The 18,338-nt window shown below is 38.3% G+C and overlaps 1 long non-coding RNA gene across 1 annotated transcript; it reads left to right on the top strand.

Annotated features, from left to right (window-relative positions):
• The first annotated feature begins 2,766 nt into the window (after positions 1 to 2,766).
• On the top strand, positions 2,767 to 8,239 carry LOC129199775 (uncharacterized). Its single transcript, XR_008574741.1, has 2 exons — positions 2,767 to 3,346; positions 5,428 to 8,239. It is a non-coding gene; the product is annotated as an uncharacterized LOC129199775 (long non-coding RNA).
• The last annotated feature ends 10,099 nt before the right edge of the window (positions 8,240 to 18,338 follow it).

Below are 18,338 nucleotides of genomic sequence, written 5' to 3'. Positions count from 1 at the left end.
CTCAGAAAACTGAAGAATTCACCTTTTATTGAGTTATTTTTCATAAAATTTTCTCTAATAAATTTGGTCTCTGAGGTAATATTCAAAGTGAACTCTGAAGCCAGGTGCCTCTGTACCTCCATGCAAATCTCAAACACATCTAGTATGAAGAATAAAATTCTTCAGATGTATCTATCTAGTTGACTGTAATATATTTCCTATGGAATTTATATTTATATATATATAAAACATATAAATATATATTTTAGATTACATTATATTACAAATCCATCTCTTGTGATAATTGCCCATCCATTCCACTTCCATTGAAAGCACTGGCTTGTTAAGATAATTGCATGATTATGTGAATTTGAAAGATAATAAAGCAAAAGTGAATGTGCAGCCAATCACAGCTGCTCTGATTGTGTATATGTAGCCAATCAGAGATGTAATTAGAAACACGGAAAATGAGGAACACTTTTTATAAGGCAAAATTACAGCAAGTTTTTTTTTTTTTTTTTAACAGAAAACTATTGGCACCAAATGAATGAGTCAGTAGTTATGCAAATACAATATTGACTAATTTCTACATTATCTGTTTCATCAAAAACAAAAGACAAAAACAATTTACCATCATATTTAACAATACTATACATTGATAGATTAACCCAAGAAGGTAAAGAAACCAAGGGAAAAAAATGCCAGAAATGTGGGAATGCTCTGGGAATAAAAATTACTTCTGTTTTTACTGAACTCTAACTTGTGTACCAGTACTCAAAGGATTGCATGTACGTCAGACACTGGCTCTGATTAACACTTGATTAAAGTGTACTGTGTCTGGCTCTGCTGATGTAAATGAAGGTTCTAATCACTCACAAGGACGGTGAATTTACAGAAAATTATAACTCCTTCCAGATTTTTCTTTTACTTCACTACAGCTGGTAAGGTAGATTCAACTCTGCTCCTCCTTTCTTTTAAGTTTCCTTCATAAAAACTCTTTCTTTCAAAATAATTTGAGGCATTGCATGGCAATGAGGAAAAAGGGAGGGGGGAAGGGCAAGGGTAAACTAAGCACATAAACCAGTAGTGTGTACAAATTGATGGTCTGAATCTGGTTAATTCTTGAACTATGGCTCTTATTCAGCCCAGTCATTGTCACCTGGACAATTTCCTTTGGGGTCTCTGGAGAAATGATTTCAAGGAACAAGTAATAGTAGCTTTGCTGAATAGCTAGCAGAAGGAATTCTGTGGGTAAATTACACAGAGAAAAACAGAGAAACATTTGTGGTACAAACTGGCAAACTGGGTTAGAGGTTGGTGTTAATGGAAGAGCAGAGATGACAAGAATTATATTCTAAGTGCTACAAGAACATAGTAACTGTGAAAAAGCTGAAGTACAAGAGGATGAAGTCTTAATTTGCAGCACTTGACAAGATCGTGGAGGAAACCAAAGAAATTATCCAATCCATTCAGTGGAATCGGCAAGGTACATGATGTTGACAACTGTTAATTAAATAGGTATGTCATTAAAAAAGAAAGGATCTGATGTGGGATATACTGGGCTGGTTGGTAAGCTTAAATAAATTTTGCTCAGTGTAAGTTGTAAAAGAAAATGCAAGCAGTTTTGAATGTATAATTTTAGAATGTACATCAATGCCATTATCATACATAAAATGTCACACACTAAATTGAGGATATTTAAAACTAGTTTTATGTATTACAATTTATGTATTTGGTATCATATGACTCACATAGTTATTTCAGAACATATGTTCCTTTATTACAAATCATCATTCTCCCCTCTCAAAGGCTCAAATGCAAATCATCTCTATACCACCCAGACCATTTAATATAAAGAATAAGCATGTTTAAATATTTGTGCGATTGAAATTTACATATTTAAAAGATTATGGAGATATTAATTTATATTTAGTTTGCTTTTTTTGGTGTTCTGTAAGTTTATCTTCTTCTTGCTGTCATATGTCAGGGAGTTACATTCTCTGAAGTCAATGGACCAGATCCTAAGCTAATGGTGTAATTCTCATTTAACCAGTGGGATCTGGTTAAAGTCAAATGGGAGCATAATGCAAATTTCTGACAGCAGAATGTGGGTTTTAATTATCTCAAGAATGTTAAGTTTTAGCTTGTGTATCCCCCCCCATGGGGTGTGTTTTAGTGCACTTAGAAGCATTATGTCACCTTCTTCTAATGCAGGAGCAGTTCTCTTAATTCAGGAGTAAAGTTTTTACAAACTGTTCAGATTGTTCCCTGAGAAGGAGACATTAACTCTTGGAGACAAATTAAATTCTTGACCTCAGGCAGGAGTGCTAAGAGAAACAGTAAACTGGATTTAGTGAAAAAAACTGGAGCAGCAGAACTCAGAGGGAGGTCCTTGTAATTACTGACCAGCTGGCCATCTCCAGCCAGAGATTTTTTACTAGAGAGACACCATTTCTGGCCGTTTGTTCATGTCCAGCCATCCTCCCAGAGCAGTCTTCTCTGCTGGCAGGGATAAGCAGGAAGGAAGCAGGCCAGGAAAGTAGCTTATGGGTTCTGGGAAAAAAAGCGACTTGGGATTCCCACTGAAAACTAACAGGAGTAAATACCTGTATTGCAGAAATCTGTTCCTATGTGAGGACTCACATACAAGATGAAACAACTAAAAGACGTGACTGTGTAACCATGGGATAGGGGCCATGAAACAGAAACTATAGAATCAGGTTGAGATAATTAGTTTGTAACCAAGGTAATGAAGCTAACTGACCATGGCAAGGTACAGTGCTGCTATGTTCCATGTACAGTCCCTACCAAACTGAACAATAGGTTTGGAGATATTAATCTTATGAAGTAAGTTGCTATGGACAGGTGCATCCACAGCAAGGATACTGCGCATGCCTGCAAGAAGAGGGTCACGCAACGGACACGGGTGCGAGACCACTGACGACCACCAGAGACCCTTGAGGACCACCGACTCAAATCACTGAGCATGCGTGACAGGGAGGAGAATATGGAAATGGATTCTAAGAAATGATTATCATAGGACTGCCCTTTCTGAGACAAACGATGAATATGTATGTTCTGATCCTACATAACCTTTGTGTTGGTGATCACCTGGCATGCACGTTGGGTGGAGCTATCCCCTGTGCATCCAGCGCTGCAATAAAGAATGCCTGCCTTTTAACACTACATTGGTGTTACGAGGTTTATTCCCAGATTTTGGTGACAGTTTTGGCAGCCCAGATGGGACACTGCTTTTGAACCTCGACGGATCCGTGGGATCGCAGGACCTCCAGCCGGCACCGGGTAATTCTTGGGGAGAGCCTCCGATCCCCGGACTGAAGAGCTCTGAGCAAGACCCCTGGGAGAGGTAAAGGCATTCTTTTTTGATTTGAATATTTGCTCTTTTGAATATTTGCTCTTACCACTGTGGTGGGACAGGCCTGCACCAAGAGCACAAGTTGAAGGCCTTATTCAAAGAGCCCCGTGGCTCTCACCACCGTGGCGGGACAGGCCCGCACCAGGAGCACGGGAGGCCTGCTTGTAAGGCACGGTGAAAGCTGTGCAGAGTTGGGCTAGGGAGACATCTCAGGTAAAAGTCTCTGCTAGGCGAAAGCCTGTGGAGCTGGGCCCACAGGGGAGGGGAAGCCTCCAAGGTTGGGATTTCTGGTGGCAGGAGAAATCCCTGGGATTTCCAGTGGCAGGGGAAATCCCTGAGGGAGCTCTAACACAGGTTGGGGTCCCTCTGACTGGTGCTTGTGATAGTGCACAATCAGAACCACTAAGTCCCTGGGAGATGGGTACTTTTCTGAGTAAGAAACCAATCCCACGAAAAACACCACTGGGATGTATTTTGGAACATTGGAAAGATCTGGGAAGAATTGATCCTTTGACTTGGAAACAATTGATTGAATATTGTAATCATTGGTGGCCACTGTATGCTTTAGAGAGTGGGGAAAAGTGGCCAGAAAATGGGACATTGCAATATAACACCATTTTGCAATTAATGTTATTCTGTAAAAGGAAAGGTAAATGGAATGAAATGGCATATGTAGATTTGTTTTTCACACTGCAAAATCATCTGGAATGGCAAAGGCAATGTGAATTGGTTTCACCTAGTTCTGTGGTAATGGCATTAAAGGGGCAGGAACCTGATAAAAATTTGGAGAAGGTTGCTCAGCTTATGATATTGGTAAACGGTGGTTTAAATGTGAATTTGAAGAAGATGATGTTGAATTATTGGTTGCACCTCGCAGAAGGCTAGGAAATGATCAGGGGGATCAAAATCTGGAGGCTAACAATGCTTCTGCCCCTCCTGTGGAAGGAGAGGCAGAAGGATTCAGCCTGGTTGCTGGGAGGATAAGGGGAAGAGGGGGAGGAGACGGATTAACTCCCCTCCAGGCCCCTCTTTGACAGGCAGTTGGTAATGAGGGTCCGGTAATGGTAAAAGTTCCCTTCTCAACTGATTTAAGAGCATGGAAAGAAACTGCAGGCACTTATTGGGATGATCCTGAAAGAGTTGCCAAAGTAGTTGAAACAATAATCAGAACCCAAAACCCCGATTGGGAGGATTTGCAAGTAATATTGGATACTTTGTTGGAAGATACTGAAAAGAAAATGGTATTGAATACGGCCAGAAAACAAGTAGAAGGAGCTCATGCTAATGGGATTATACAAGGGACAGTGGACCAGAATTTTCCATCCACAAATCCTGAGTGGGACCCTAATCAACCGGGACCCAGAGGGATGCTGACTAGATCTCAGAAGTGGATTTTTGTTTGGTGATAGACATGCAATGCCAAAAGCAATTCATTGGTCTAAACTTTATGAAGTGAGACAAGAATTAAATGAGTCCCCTTCAGCCTTTATGGAAAGACTGAAGGTGACTGCTAGAAAATACACTAATTTGGACCCAGAGTAAAAAAAAAAAAACCCCCCCACAAAAAAAAAACAAACCCCAAACAAAAAACACCACAGAAGAAGCTATACAATTGGCCTCTATATTTATGGGATAATCAGCCCTAGAAAAAAACTCCAGAAACTGGGAGGGGCTGAGTCCAGAGACTTAGGTAAAATGCTTGAAGTAGCCTGGACTGTGTATAACAACAGAGAAAAAGAAAAAGAAGTCAGACAAATGCAAAGGGATGGAAAAATTCTGGCAATCTTGACTGAGAATAATAAACGTGTAAAGCGAAACTCAGCCATAAATCAGCAGAGGGTGCTGGTGCGACGGGGTGAAAAGAGAACTAGCCTTTCTTGAAACTGTTAAAATTTAAGCTGGGAAAACAGTGGGTAACACATCAATTTTTGTACATGCCCAAATATCTGTTGCCCTTATTGGGACAAGATTTATTAAGCAAATTAGATGCACAAATAATTTTTAAAGATGGAGAAATCAGATTACTAATACCAGAATCAAAAGCCATAGAGGCAAGAGTGTTTATGTTACAGGATTTCTCCAAGGAGGAACAGATTCCAGAAGTGGTGGACAATGCAGTAACCCCTTTGGTATGGGCAAGTGAAGTTCCAGGATGATCCAAACTGGCAGAACCGGTAAAGGTGACTTTAAAACCTGGAGCCAAGCCGGTAAGACAAAAACAGTATCCTATTAAGTGGGAGGCTCGAAAGGGATTAGAGAAATTAATTACAAAATTTTTAGAATATGGGCTGTTAGAAGAATGTGAATCAGAATATAATACCCCTATATTACCAGTAAGGAAATCAGGAGGCAAGGAATATCGATTAGTTCAGGATCTGAGGGCCGTAAATCAAATAGTTCAAGATATACACCCAGTAGTGGCCAATCCATACACTTTACTGACATCTTTGAAGGAGGAACATAAATGGTTTACTGTACTGGATTTAAAGGATGCCTTCTTTTGCATACTTCTGGATACAAAAAGTCAAAGCATATTTGCTTTTGAATGGAAAAGTCCTGCTACATGACGAAAAATGCAACTAACATGGACTGTACTTCCACAAGGATTTAGGAATAGCCCCACGATATTTGGAAATCAATTGGCAAAAGAGTTAGAAATGTGGAAGAAACAGAATCAAGGAGAAGGTATATTATTACAGTATGTGGATGACATTCTGATAGCAGCAGAAAGCAAAGAAACATGTTTTGAAATGACCACCAGTTTATTGAATTTCCTGGGCCAAGGAGGATATAGAGTTTCCAGAAACAAGGCCCAGATAGGGAAAGAAGCAGTGATTTATTTGGGATTTGAGATATCTGAAGGACAGAGACAATTGGGAAATGAAAGAAAGAAGCCATTTGTCAGATCCCTGAACCTAACAGCCCAAAGGAATTGAGAGCCTTTCTGGGAATGATTGGGTGCTGTCGACTCTGGATTCTAAATTATGGACTGTATGTGAAACCCCTATATGAAGCCTTGAAGGAATCCAAAGACCAATATTTGATTTGGACACCTGAATGCCACAAATCATTTAAAGAACTCAAAAAGGCATTAATGATGGCCCCTGCATTGGGTTTAGATCTAACCAAACCTTTTGAGCTGTTTGTTCACGAAAGGCAACATCTGGCCCTTGGAGTGCTGGCGCAACGGCTGGGATCTTGGAAGCGGCCGGTGGGGTACTTCTCCAAACAACTTGACACTGTGAGTAAAGGATGGCCGGGATGTTTGCGTGCTGTGGCAGCAATGTTGCTGCTGATTCAGGAAGCTTGAAAATTGACTATGGGCCAAAAGATAGTGGTATATGTACTGCATATGGTAATAACTGTCTTTGTCTTAGAACAAAAGGGGGGGTCACTGGCTATCCCCTAGCAGAATGTTGAAATACCAGGTTGTCCTATTGGAACAAGATGATGTGGAATTAAAAACAACAGCAATTGTAAATCCAGCAATGTTCCTGTCAACAAAAAAATCCTACCGAGAAATTGGAACATGATTGCCTGCTAACCATTGAACAAGTTTATTCCTGCAGGCCGGACCTGACAGACGAACCTTTGAAGGATCCTGATCTGGAACTGTTTACGGACGGAAGCAGTTTCATGCAAGAAGGAAGCCGAATGGCCAGACATGCTGTTGTTACCACCGACAAGGTATTGGAGTCAGGGACACTACCTGCAAATACATCAGCGCAGAAAGCAGAATTGGTGGCGTTAAAGCAGGCTTTATGGATGGTAGAAGGGAAAAGGGTAAACATACAGAGGGATTCCAAATATGCATTTGGGGTGATCCATGCTCATGGAGCCATCTGGAAAGAAAGAGGGCTGTTATCAGCCCAAGGATCACCAATAAGACATAAGGAGGAAGTTCTTTAACTCCTACAAGATGTGCAGAAACTGAAGGAAGTGGCTGCAATGCATTGCAAGGCTCATCAGTTTGGTCAGACGGTAATCGATTGGCAGATAAAGCTGCAAAGGAGGCTGCAGGACAAGGTATCCTTGCACTAGTACCAGTAAAACAGATGAAAATTCCAAATTTAAAAGCAAGATACAGCAAACTAGATGAACAATTGGCAGAGCACTTAAAAGCATCTCAGAATACCGAAGGATGGTGGGTAACACCAGAGAATCAGGTAATAGTAACTCCACAAGTTATGTTAGAACTTGCAAAAGAGAAACATGAGCAGACACACTGGGGTGTAGATGCTACGGATAGAAGTTTAAGAACATCTGTAATGTGTCTAGGATAGGACAATATGAGTGGAAGTATTGAAAAGTTATTATTTCAAAACTTCCAAAGGGGGGAAATGTAACTGTGGGATAGGGGCCGTGAAACAGAAACTATAGAATCAGGTTGAGATAATTAGTTTGTAACCAAGGTAATAGGTAATGAAGCTAACTGCCCATGGCAAGGTACAGTGCTGCTATGTTCCATGTACAGTCCCTACCAAACTGAACAATAGGTTTGGAGATATTAATCTTATGAAGTAAGTTGTTATGGACAGGTGCACCCACAGCAAGGATACTGCGCATGCCTGCAAGAAGAGGGTCACGCAACGGACACGGGTACGAGACCACTGACGACCACCAGAGACCCTTGAGGACCACCGACTCAAATCACTGAGCATGCGTGACAGGGAGGAGAATATGGAAATGGATTCTAAGAAATGATTATCATAGGACTGCCCTTTCTGAGACAAACGATGAATATGTATGTTTTGATCCTACATAACCTGTGTGTTGGTGATCACCTGGCATGCACGTTGGGTGGAGCTATCCCCTGTGCATCCAGCGCTGCAATAAAGAATGCCTGCCTTTTAACACTACATTGGTGTTACGAGGTTTATTCCCGGATTTCGGTGACAACTGGGGCAAGTCTCTAGTTTACACTCCCATTAATGTCAGGAGAGAAGGTGCTTACTGATTCATAGAAGCACCTGGGAATTTTTTCCTTTTCTGTGGAGGGGTAGAGCCCTGGGTCAGGGGCTACTCTATTTTTTCTCTCACATTCTTCCTGTGCAGTTGAGAGCTTGCTGGAGGCACACCTGTTCCTAGCTGATAAGGACATTTCAGCTTGGGATGGCTGCTGATAGGATGTGTAAATCTTACCCTGTATAGTGAAGATGAATGTAAGAGTTCCCACCAACGGATTAGTGGGTGTGCATTTTTCACTGTTTTTTTCTCACACAATTTAACACAAGTCTCACATATGATGCTGGTGGTTTTGGCATTTGAAGGGACTTTTCTACATCTAACATTAATAAGGGACCCTGGTGGTGATGTTAGTTGGCCACTCAGTGGCTGGGCATTGTGGTGAGTATGGCCTCAAACTGCTGAGTGGGCCACTGCATAAATTTGTAGTCTCTGCCAGACATCTGTGAATGTGCTGAAGAAGTCCTCAGGGTAGAAATGCTGGCATTAGTCTACTTGGAATTACTCTTTAAATAAAAGCAGCACATATGAGAATGAGGGGGTTATTCTGCTTTCCTTGTAATTGGTACGGGCTCAAGGCTGGAATGCTTGCAGTGCACAAAGTGATTGAAAAGCTGTTTGTCTTCGAGGGAAGATAACCACAGTCCATAATGCAGCATTATTAAATAGTTATGAAACACATTTTAGCCTTAACCATAGGAATAATGTATTCAGTCTATAATAGGACTTTCTGCAAAGCAGCTCACTTGCATGCCTCCAGTTCATCTGCTGTACCCCCCGCATACCCTTAGATATACCATAAGTGTATAGTAATTTCTTTGTATTTTAGGATCATTAAAATTACTGTAAAAACAAGTTGACAAAAGTAGTCACTTCAGTTACTCGTTGAAAGATTTAAAAAAATAATTAGCTGAAGAAGAACAAGTATTTTAAACAAAAACAAAGACTATAAAGAATGTATGTATCACTTAAGAAGTATACTGCTGAGTTATGAAAAAAAGGAAGTATGAATTATATGCATATTTACATGTCATTTACATGCATTTTATTGGAATGTTTTGAGTTAAGTTACACAAAGTTAGATGAAATAATTCAGTTATGGAAAAAATTAGTGCAACAAAAGCACTCTTTGACAAGCAAATTTTGCTGTAATTTTTTATGGGTTCCAGGTAAGGAAGGAATGCTCATGCAATTGAATCCCCTGGGGAAATATGGGGGAAATAAGCCCATTAGATAAAAGTATAAGACACAACAACCAGGGCTGTGAGTCCTGGAGGAAAAAATTATCAAATGCAGACAGCAAAGCACCTATGAGTATAAAAGACAGAGGAGCCAATCCAAGACAGCAATACCAGAGAGAGGTTTCAAATTGGTTTTAATTCTGGAGGAGACAGAAAGACTTAAGAAGTCCTAGACAATATCTAGTTTCCACCATGATTTGACAGAACAACTTTCAAGGCCCTTCGCCAACTGAGACACTTGAATATTCCCCCACTGTCACAGCAAATAGTTCTATTATCTGACTAGTCCAGAACCTCACTGTCTTCTTTGTGCGGAAATTCCTTCAGCAAAGTTTTGATCAAAACCAGAATATACATTCATGGAAAAGCCATCTGGCTCTCGTTTATACTTCTTACTTCTGCAATATTGAAGATAGTTTCCTGAATAATCATACGTATATTTCTGCAGTGTTGATGTTGCAGCTTTGAAAAGCATTCTTAGGTTTAGACTCTTCTGCTTATCCGACAGGCTTTTTAAATGAGAAAAAAAAAAAGGAGAAAGGTTGTTCATTTATTTGAAGGAAACACAAAAGCAAAAAATATTCAGAAATTCACATTAATGTATGCTAATAGATTGATACGTTAATTTGCTCTCCCCATGGAAATCATGGTCTCACAATAAGGGACGATCCTATTTATAGGGCCCTGAATCTGGAGTCTAAATCCAGGGGGGCAGATCTTGATAAGAAGAAAACAGTTTACAAAGAGATTTCAATCTCAGTTCTGCTGAGATGGCAAATGCTGATATGGCATGCATAAAGTAAGTATGTCAAGCATCATTGCCCGCAGAACTCACTTTAAAAGATTACAAAGGATCAGATAATTAGTTAAATAAATTTTTCATTCATTCTCTGGGAGGGTTTTTTATTTTTATTTTTATTTTTTCTACAAGTCTTTTCGTGAGAGATGGCAGTAAATGGAGTAAATTTTTTTCTCTCTCTTTTCAGGGCCCAACTCAGTGATGAGAAAAATATAAAATACACTAAATTCAGAATAATCAATCTCAGTTGTGTCAAAGTAGCTTTTATGATTACTAGAGAGCATGGGATCTCTGGCAGCAAGAAGAATAAATCCTGCACAAAAAAACATTAGTGACATAACACTTTATTTTGGTCTGATTAAGCAGATATCTCTACTGCTGTAGCACTGGAAGGAGACAGGGAAGAAGATGGAAATCTCTGTATAAACTTGTCTTTCCTGAAATTTCACCTCAGCTCTTGTAGATCTTTGAAACTCTACTTTAAATGTAGGTTTTGTGCCATCAAAAATTAGAGATCTTTTCATCTTTTGAGGAGCTGAATTGCACTTTCAATCCTAATGAATGAAAAAAGACAAAATTTCCTCATCTGCAAATCAATTTAAAGAATTTAGGTATAGAACAAAATGTATGTAAGAATTGTATGAAACAATGTCAGACTGTCACCGACTGCTTACTAATACTTTAAAAAAAAAATTCACAGTTTAGAAAATTTCTAACAGTTTTACAATGTGCTGTCATATTTTCTTCCAGTAAGAGCAGAAATGCTGTTAAAGACAAGAAAAAATAGACACATTTTCAAGGAATTACTTTGATTTTGTAGAATGATGTAATAGGGTTTTCTGGCATCTTTTTCAAAAACATTAATTAGTGTTTTCCTGATTGTAAAATGTGATGCCTATTGTTATATATCTTATAATCTTTATAGTGATAGAGACAGCTATGCAATTTAAAAACAAAACTCAAGAAATCGGTCTTTAGGCAACAGGAAACATAAATAAAGGAGTCAAATTGTAGCTTAATATTTATTTGATAAGAAATGGACATAAAATATTGCAAAAGAACTTCTTAGTTTACGTTAAGTAGGTTATGTATCATGCCACTTGTTAAAAAAAAAAAAAGCCCTAAATATAGCATTGCCTTGAGGTGAGTTTCCCAATTCTACAAGCCCTTGGTTTTCAATTTTATTACTTGTATTCTCCTCTCCAATGGGTTAAAAAAAGACACAAAAAACCCCCCCAAAACCCCCACCAAACACCCACCACTGGAGAAACTGAGAACAGCTGGATGCAAAGTGAATAAATGGGCTATCTAAACCTTTGAGAAAAGTAGCATGACTTAAACCTAATCATTATACAAGTTTGACAAAGTAGGTATCAGGAGGTGATAACTTTCTAGTTTTGCACATACTCTGTGTCCCAGAACTGGCTTCTGCACTAAGCCCAGTTCCTTCCCTTCTGATTATTCAGGCTGCTTGAAGCTAACGCAACACTTGTGCAAAAAAGATGAGCATCTCGTTGCTGTGCAAAGCTCTGTTTATGACACTGGTAGTTGATGGCTGATAAATACTGCATGATGTACTACACTGATTTCTAAAGGGACCAAAGAAAATACACTTGTCAAGGGTACCAAGCCTTAAGAGAATCACACAGACAGCTTGCTACTATGGCAATATAATGAAGTTCCCAATCTCAGGAAAAAGAATAACAAAAAGATTGCAATATCAGCAGGGAAGCAGACATCAGTTTTACAGGCCTATGTGGAACCAATTACTTGAAATTGATTCCTGACAAACATTGTGTCCTATAGAATTTATAAATTTGTTTCAATAGATTATCTACAATTTTAGACCTTTCCTTATATACACTCATTGTTTGGTTTTTTTTGTTTTTTTTTTTTGCTATTGACCAACCATTAGAGATCTTTCAATTTACATGTGTCAAGGATCTGAGAAATTAATTAAAAGTGCGGATGAATCTAAGTTTTGCTGTTATATTTAAAGTCACTATGTTAAATTAAATAGACAAAACTTTACATTAAAAACTGTACAGCTAGTCCAAGTCTAAATGAAATATTGCCTCACATCTAAACAGCAAAATGGATTTGGAGCAGCATTGATAGCTAGAATTTTTGTACTGTACATGAATTCAAATTAAATGAAGAGGTTTCAAGCAAAGTTTAGAGGAAAAAGGAAAATACGCACAATACAAGTTGGGTAGCTTAAATATTGCTTTATAAATGGATTTGATTGTTTCTATTTGTCTTAGATATTATTAGATATTCTTCCTCCTCTTCTGCCTTACCTCTTCATTAAAGACTTTTTTAATGTATTCAACTTGTGAGACTAAATCAATCTTTGTGTACAATTTCTGATGTTCTTTCTTTTCCTGTGGAAAAATATTTCAGAAATTGGTGTAAATTCTCTTATTTGGGGAATATGGTCAACATTTGTTTCTCTCAGAAAAGTCTCATAGATTAGCATCAGAAAGTTCTGCCCAACTCAGGCCCAAAGAGTACATTGTTCTGGACATCCTTCCATAATTTTGGATTTACACCTCTTACTTTTGAGTCAGCTGTTATATTTCAGCACTGACGTCTTTCAAAGAGTTTCTGAAAGGATGTGACACTGTTATATTTACATTTTGGAAGGATGTGGAAAACACATCTGAATTTTGCAGGTTAGTTGTGCTTATATTAGAATTTATAACACTTCTGTGTAAGAATATGGATATTATCTTTCTTTCCCTATTAAATTCCATCTTGGGAGCATACACTGTATTCTGTTAAACTTGAGAAGTGCTACTTTACATTTCTGTACGTTCTGATTTATAGGTGGATTCATTTCAGTGGGTGGTAAGAATGAATTGTACGGTATAATATATCATTAATAAAATAATCCAAGATCTCATGGTTCTTTCATAAGCACTGTAGAAAGATAATAATATGATGAATAAAATTAGTAATGTGAAGGCCAGCCAACACAGAGTCCCAACACCTCATGTATTAAACATTCTATTACTTCTCTTGGACAATGTACGAACGGAAAATATAAACCCATTGAAGAAAAAGTCTGATATCCTTATATGAACATGAGGAATATTTTACATAAAAAATAAAGATAAGAATCAAGTTGATTACCTGATAAGCCAAATGTGCCCTAAAATTTTGTCTAAGAAATGTTTCAAGTATTTATTTGTCCACAGTAAATTATGATGGAGTGGGCATGAGCTTGGACCTACCTCATTAACTTTAAACATATAATTCAGGTGTATAAATTAGCAGTGTAATTACCATAGCTCCTTTCTAATATTACTCGAAAGGATTAGACTTCTCCACAAAGCAAGAAGAATTTTGTGTAGTCTGTATCCTGCAAGTGAAAATGGAATAACTGTCTCCTAATGAAGATATTTCAGCCATGTGCCTAAGCACAGATGGGAGGAAATACAGATATTCAACTTCAGAAAAATCTGTAAAATCTTCCCCAAATCTTTTATTTTCCTATGTCAGCAGATTGTCAGCTTCAGTAACTAGAGGTGAAAATATGCCATTTAAATATTTAAACACAGAAATTTACTCAGGAAAGTTTAGGTCTATGACAAATACCATATTGACAATATACCCCTAAGGAGTAGAATAGAAACTTTCACTTCTATAAGAAAAGAAAAAGAGATACTAGGAAATCTTCAAATTATAAAAGAAATGAAGGTGCAGAGGTTGTTTCTAAATTGGAAAGACGACAAACGAAAAGCAATATAGTAATGAAAAAAATACAATAAATATGGCATATGTATCATATTCATTTTATCAACATCATATTTAGTTACATGTGCCACCTCTTGTTTAGGAATATTTCAGCCCTAATTAAGAAAAGTGTCTTTTTCTTATCTTGAAAGAACACATTGGTTTTTTACTGGTTTAATTATCTTTGAAATAAAACTTTGGGCACTCACACTAGATCAAATCACCAAATAGTCTGAGATTTGAAACATCTTGCTCTGCTATCCATGCAGTTGACCCATCTCGATAACCTTATGTAAGAAGCAGTAGTAAAGCAATTTTGATTTGCAGAGAAGGAACTTTTATTTCTAGATTACTGTCTATAAACGAAATGTAGTAGCCATTAATTGGAGACTTACAGGTTTGGGAATACCAGCATATAGGGATAAAACATAAGTAATTACTTACTTTTTCTGTAGGTGAGAGGTAAACATTTTCAAATGTAAGCTGAAATGTCTTTTTTCCTGACTTTAGAAAAGTTTAAAAATCCCCTGCAGATTTAAAAATCACATACATTTTTATCTGTTAAACTAAGTTTTACTTATAATGAATAAATAAATTAAAAGAGGCACAGAAAGTGAATATACAGAGATAAGATAGACTAATGGGTAATTGCTATTTGCTAGAATTTATATTAAGTCTGATAAACAAATCTATTTCTAGAACACTCATAGCAAAATTGTTGAAAGTATCCAAACGTATATATGCACAACCCCCTGCTCTGTGTTTGGACTGAATGAGCATAAATGTGGGAAATATAATACCTTAAATATAGACCCAAAGGAAAAATCTTCTGTGGTCTGAACCACAGCTTTTTGCCTCATTTGAGGAATAAATGACATATACATTATGAGAGGTTATTCTGAACTATTATATTATACACACTCATTATGTGGTAATTTTCTCTGTTTTAAACTGATGCTAGCTTGCCTGTATCTTATTCAGTCTAAAATTGTTGTCTTATCTTACTCAGTTGTCTTTATAAATGAACAACAGGTAGCAGTGTATTACAGAAAATGATTAATGCATTGAAAACATATACAAGTGAACTAATAGGCCTTTTGCTTTTGTATGTGGAGCAAAATATGATGGATTTTTTTTTATATGAAACCCCTTCAGCTTCAAAATAATTACCATAGGACCCCAGAAAGATACGCATATCAAAAATATATTGTACGACAGTCAGCTGGGATTTTTTCAATTAAATAATCACAATATAGCACCTTTGACAGGAAAGTTTTTTCAATTAGAATTTTTGGCAGAATCCGAATGGTAGAAAGCTACCCCAAAATAGTCAGTAGACAGCACAACAGATGTGCGAGAAGCGGAAAAGCAGGGACTTGGTCACATGCAGCTCAGTTCTCTTGCCAGTAGCTACAGAATCATCTCTCTTTCCATCAGAATTACAACGTTTTAATCAGCTAATATCTGTTTAATCATCTATTAAGAGGAATAGTTCCAAAGGGGAAAAAAAAAAATTAAAAAGTTGAAATTCTGTCATGTTCATGTGGGCAAGGTAACTACCAGAGATGATACATTCACAAAATCAAGTCTCTGAACTAAACCAAGAAGCAAATACGTAACTTCCAGAGTATCAGCAGTTCTGATATCCTATGATTTCATCTATGAAAGCTTCTAAAACCTTTCTGATCTGTTCATGAAAAGATTTTTGAATCTTCTGTAAGTTTTATAGGGCTTTCTGTTTCCTACCCAGGTCTAGATAAAAATATGCCTTCCCACGGAACAACCATGAAATCTAATAAAGTCCCTTTTCAATATATTAAAGCTTGCTGGGTGAGGTTCTTGATCAGAATAGGCAGATGTGGTGTCTGGGCTGGTAAATACAGCAAAACACATTCATTTTATTGGCTGCCATTCCTGGTTTGAAATTTTACTTCAAGTAGCTGCAACAACATGTGGAAAATGGAAGCAAGGGAAAGACGTTTCTGAGAGAAATTTGGGTTCCTGATCAGGGTGCAAGCAAACAGGCATATGTGCACAGAGATCTGATGGTGCTCTGTCAACAGGAGATAGCTAGCACATGTGTAAGGAGTTAGGATGCAAGGTTTTGCAAGCTTTACTGCAGGACCAATAAAACTACATATTATTGTGCTCTGCAAATGTCTTCTGATGTGTATCTTTTTACACTTCCTCATTTCCGTGTTTCACTGGGTGCTACCACTTACCTGGACCTAAATGGAAAAATCTGTATTGCTGCCCCACTGCGAACAGCAACAGCCTCAAAATTACAGAAGTTTACAGTGCAGTTTATGAGGTATGTGTATGTACATGGATACATATATGTATACTATATTAATATATTAATCATTCAGACTTTCCTACCAAAATATTTTTCTTCTATTACTTTTGCCTGGAGGAGATGGGGGCTGCTCAAGTAACAATCCTTCATGCCTAACAAACTGCTTGTGATTCAGTTTAAGTATGAAATAGTGGGCCTCTAGTACTTATGTGTTTTGCTGCATAAAGATAAAAAAGCAGACTTATTCTTTTGTTAGATGATGCTAAACCCCATTCTATGAGGATATATAAGAGCCCAGAAATACCTCTGACAAAGCATAGGAAGTTCACTGCATATTAAATCCTTGTCTCATTGGCAATGGGAAATAAGGAGTTCTGGAAAAGCAATCCTCACCCAGAGTGGAGAACAGTTGTAGAGAAAGAGCTCTCTGGCAGCTCAGGGATTAGTAACAACAATGTAGTTCGTGGACATGATGAGCAAAGTCCCATACTCTGCTGGGAGAGGAATTAAGAAATCTCAGGTGGATATACATTAAGTAAAACCAAAAATTAGTCTTGTCTTAAAATTGTTCTTAATTGTCTAGATTACTATGGTGCTTAATCGTGGTGGGAGATGAGCAAGTGTTTTTGAGTGACATTCATGGTGCATATGGGAAGAACATTTTTTGTTTGACCCTATGTGTGTGTGGGTTAACTTTGGCTATCTGCCAGGTACCCACCAACTTGCTCTCTCATTCCTCCTCATCAGCAATATAGGAAGAGAAAATAAGATGAAAAACTCGTGGGTCAAGATAATGACAGGGAGATCACTCAGCAATTACTGTCATGGACAAATCAGACTTGGGGAAGATTAATTTAATTTATTGCCAATTAATAAAAGAGTAGGATAGTGAGAAATAAAATCAAAAGTAAAACCACCTTTCTCCTACTCCTCCCTTCTTCCCATGCTCAACTTCACTCCTGACTCTTCTACATCCTTCCCCATGAGTGGTGCAAGGGGATAGGGAATGAGGGGTGTGGTCAGTCTATACCAGTTCATCTCTGCCACCCCCTCCTCCTCACACTCTTCCCCTGCTCCAGAGTGGGGTCCCTCCCACAGGATAACAGTCCTTCATGAACTGTTCTAGTTTGGGTCCTTCCCATGGGCTGCAGTTCTTCAAGAATTGATCCAGTGTGGGTCCCTCAGAGGGTCACAAGTCCCACCAGCAAACCTGCTCCTGCACAGGGTCCCCTCCGTGGTCCAAAGTTCCTGCCAGGAATCTGCTTTGCCATGGTCTTTCCACAGTCTGCAGCTTCCTTTAAGGCATATCCATCTGCTCTGGCATGGGGTCCTCCATGGACTGCAGTATGGATATCTGTTCCAACATGGTCTTCCATGGGCTGCAGGGGGACAACCTGCTTCACCATGGTCTTCTCCATGGAATCTCTGCTCTGGCACCTGGAGTACCTCTTCCCCCTCCTTCTTCTCTGACCTTGATGTCTGCAGGGCTGTTTCTCACACATTTTTCTCACTCCTCTCTTACAGCTGCTGTACAGCATTTTTTACACTTTCTTAAATATGTTATCACAGAGGCACCACCAGTATTGTTGATGGGCTCAGCTTTGGGCAGTGTTGGGACCATCTTAGACCTGGCTAGAACTGGCTCTGTCTGACATTGGGGCAGCTCCTCATATTTTCTCACAGAAGCCTCCTCTGCTTCCAAAAGCCTGCCATAAAAACACTGCAACCAGGAAGCATTGTTTTCATTTAAAAAAAAAAAATCAGCATTGTTTTAATTTGTTGGCAAAACCATTTTGGAAAAAAAATATAATTTGTAGATTAGGATTCTAGGCACAGTACTTATGCAGGATATGGTCAATTTGGCTCTGTAGGAGTTTTGCCATTGAATCCAATATGTGCATACTTTTGAAACTGCACTTAAGGTAACCAGTTTTTCTTTACTGT

The sequence above is a fragment of the Grus americana genome, chromosome Z (assembly GCF_028858705.1).
Source record: "Grus americana isolate bGruAme1 chromosome Z, bGruAme1.mat, whole genome shotgun sequence".
Classification (NCBI taxonomy): domain Eukaryota; kingdom Metazoa; phylum Chordata; class Aves; order Gruiformes; family Gruidae; genus Grus; species Grus americana.
Note: the sequence above shows the minus strand (reverse complement) of the source record. Positions and strands in the feature narration are given on the sequence as shown.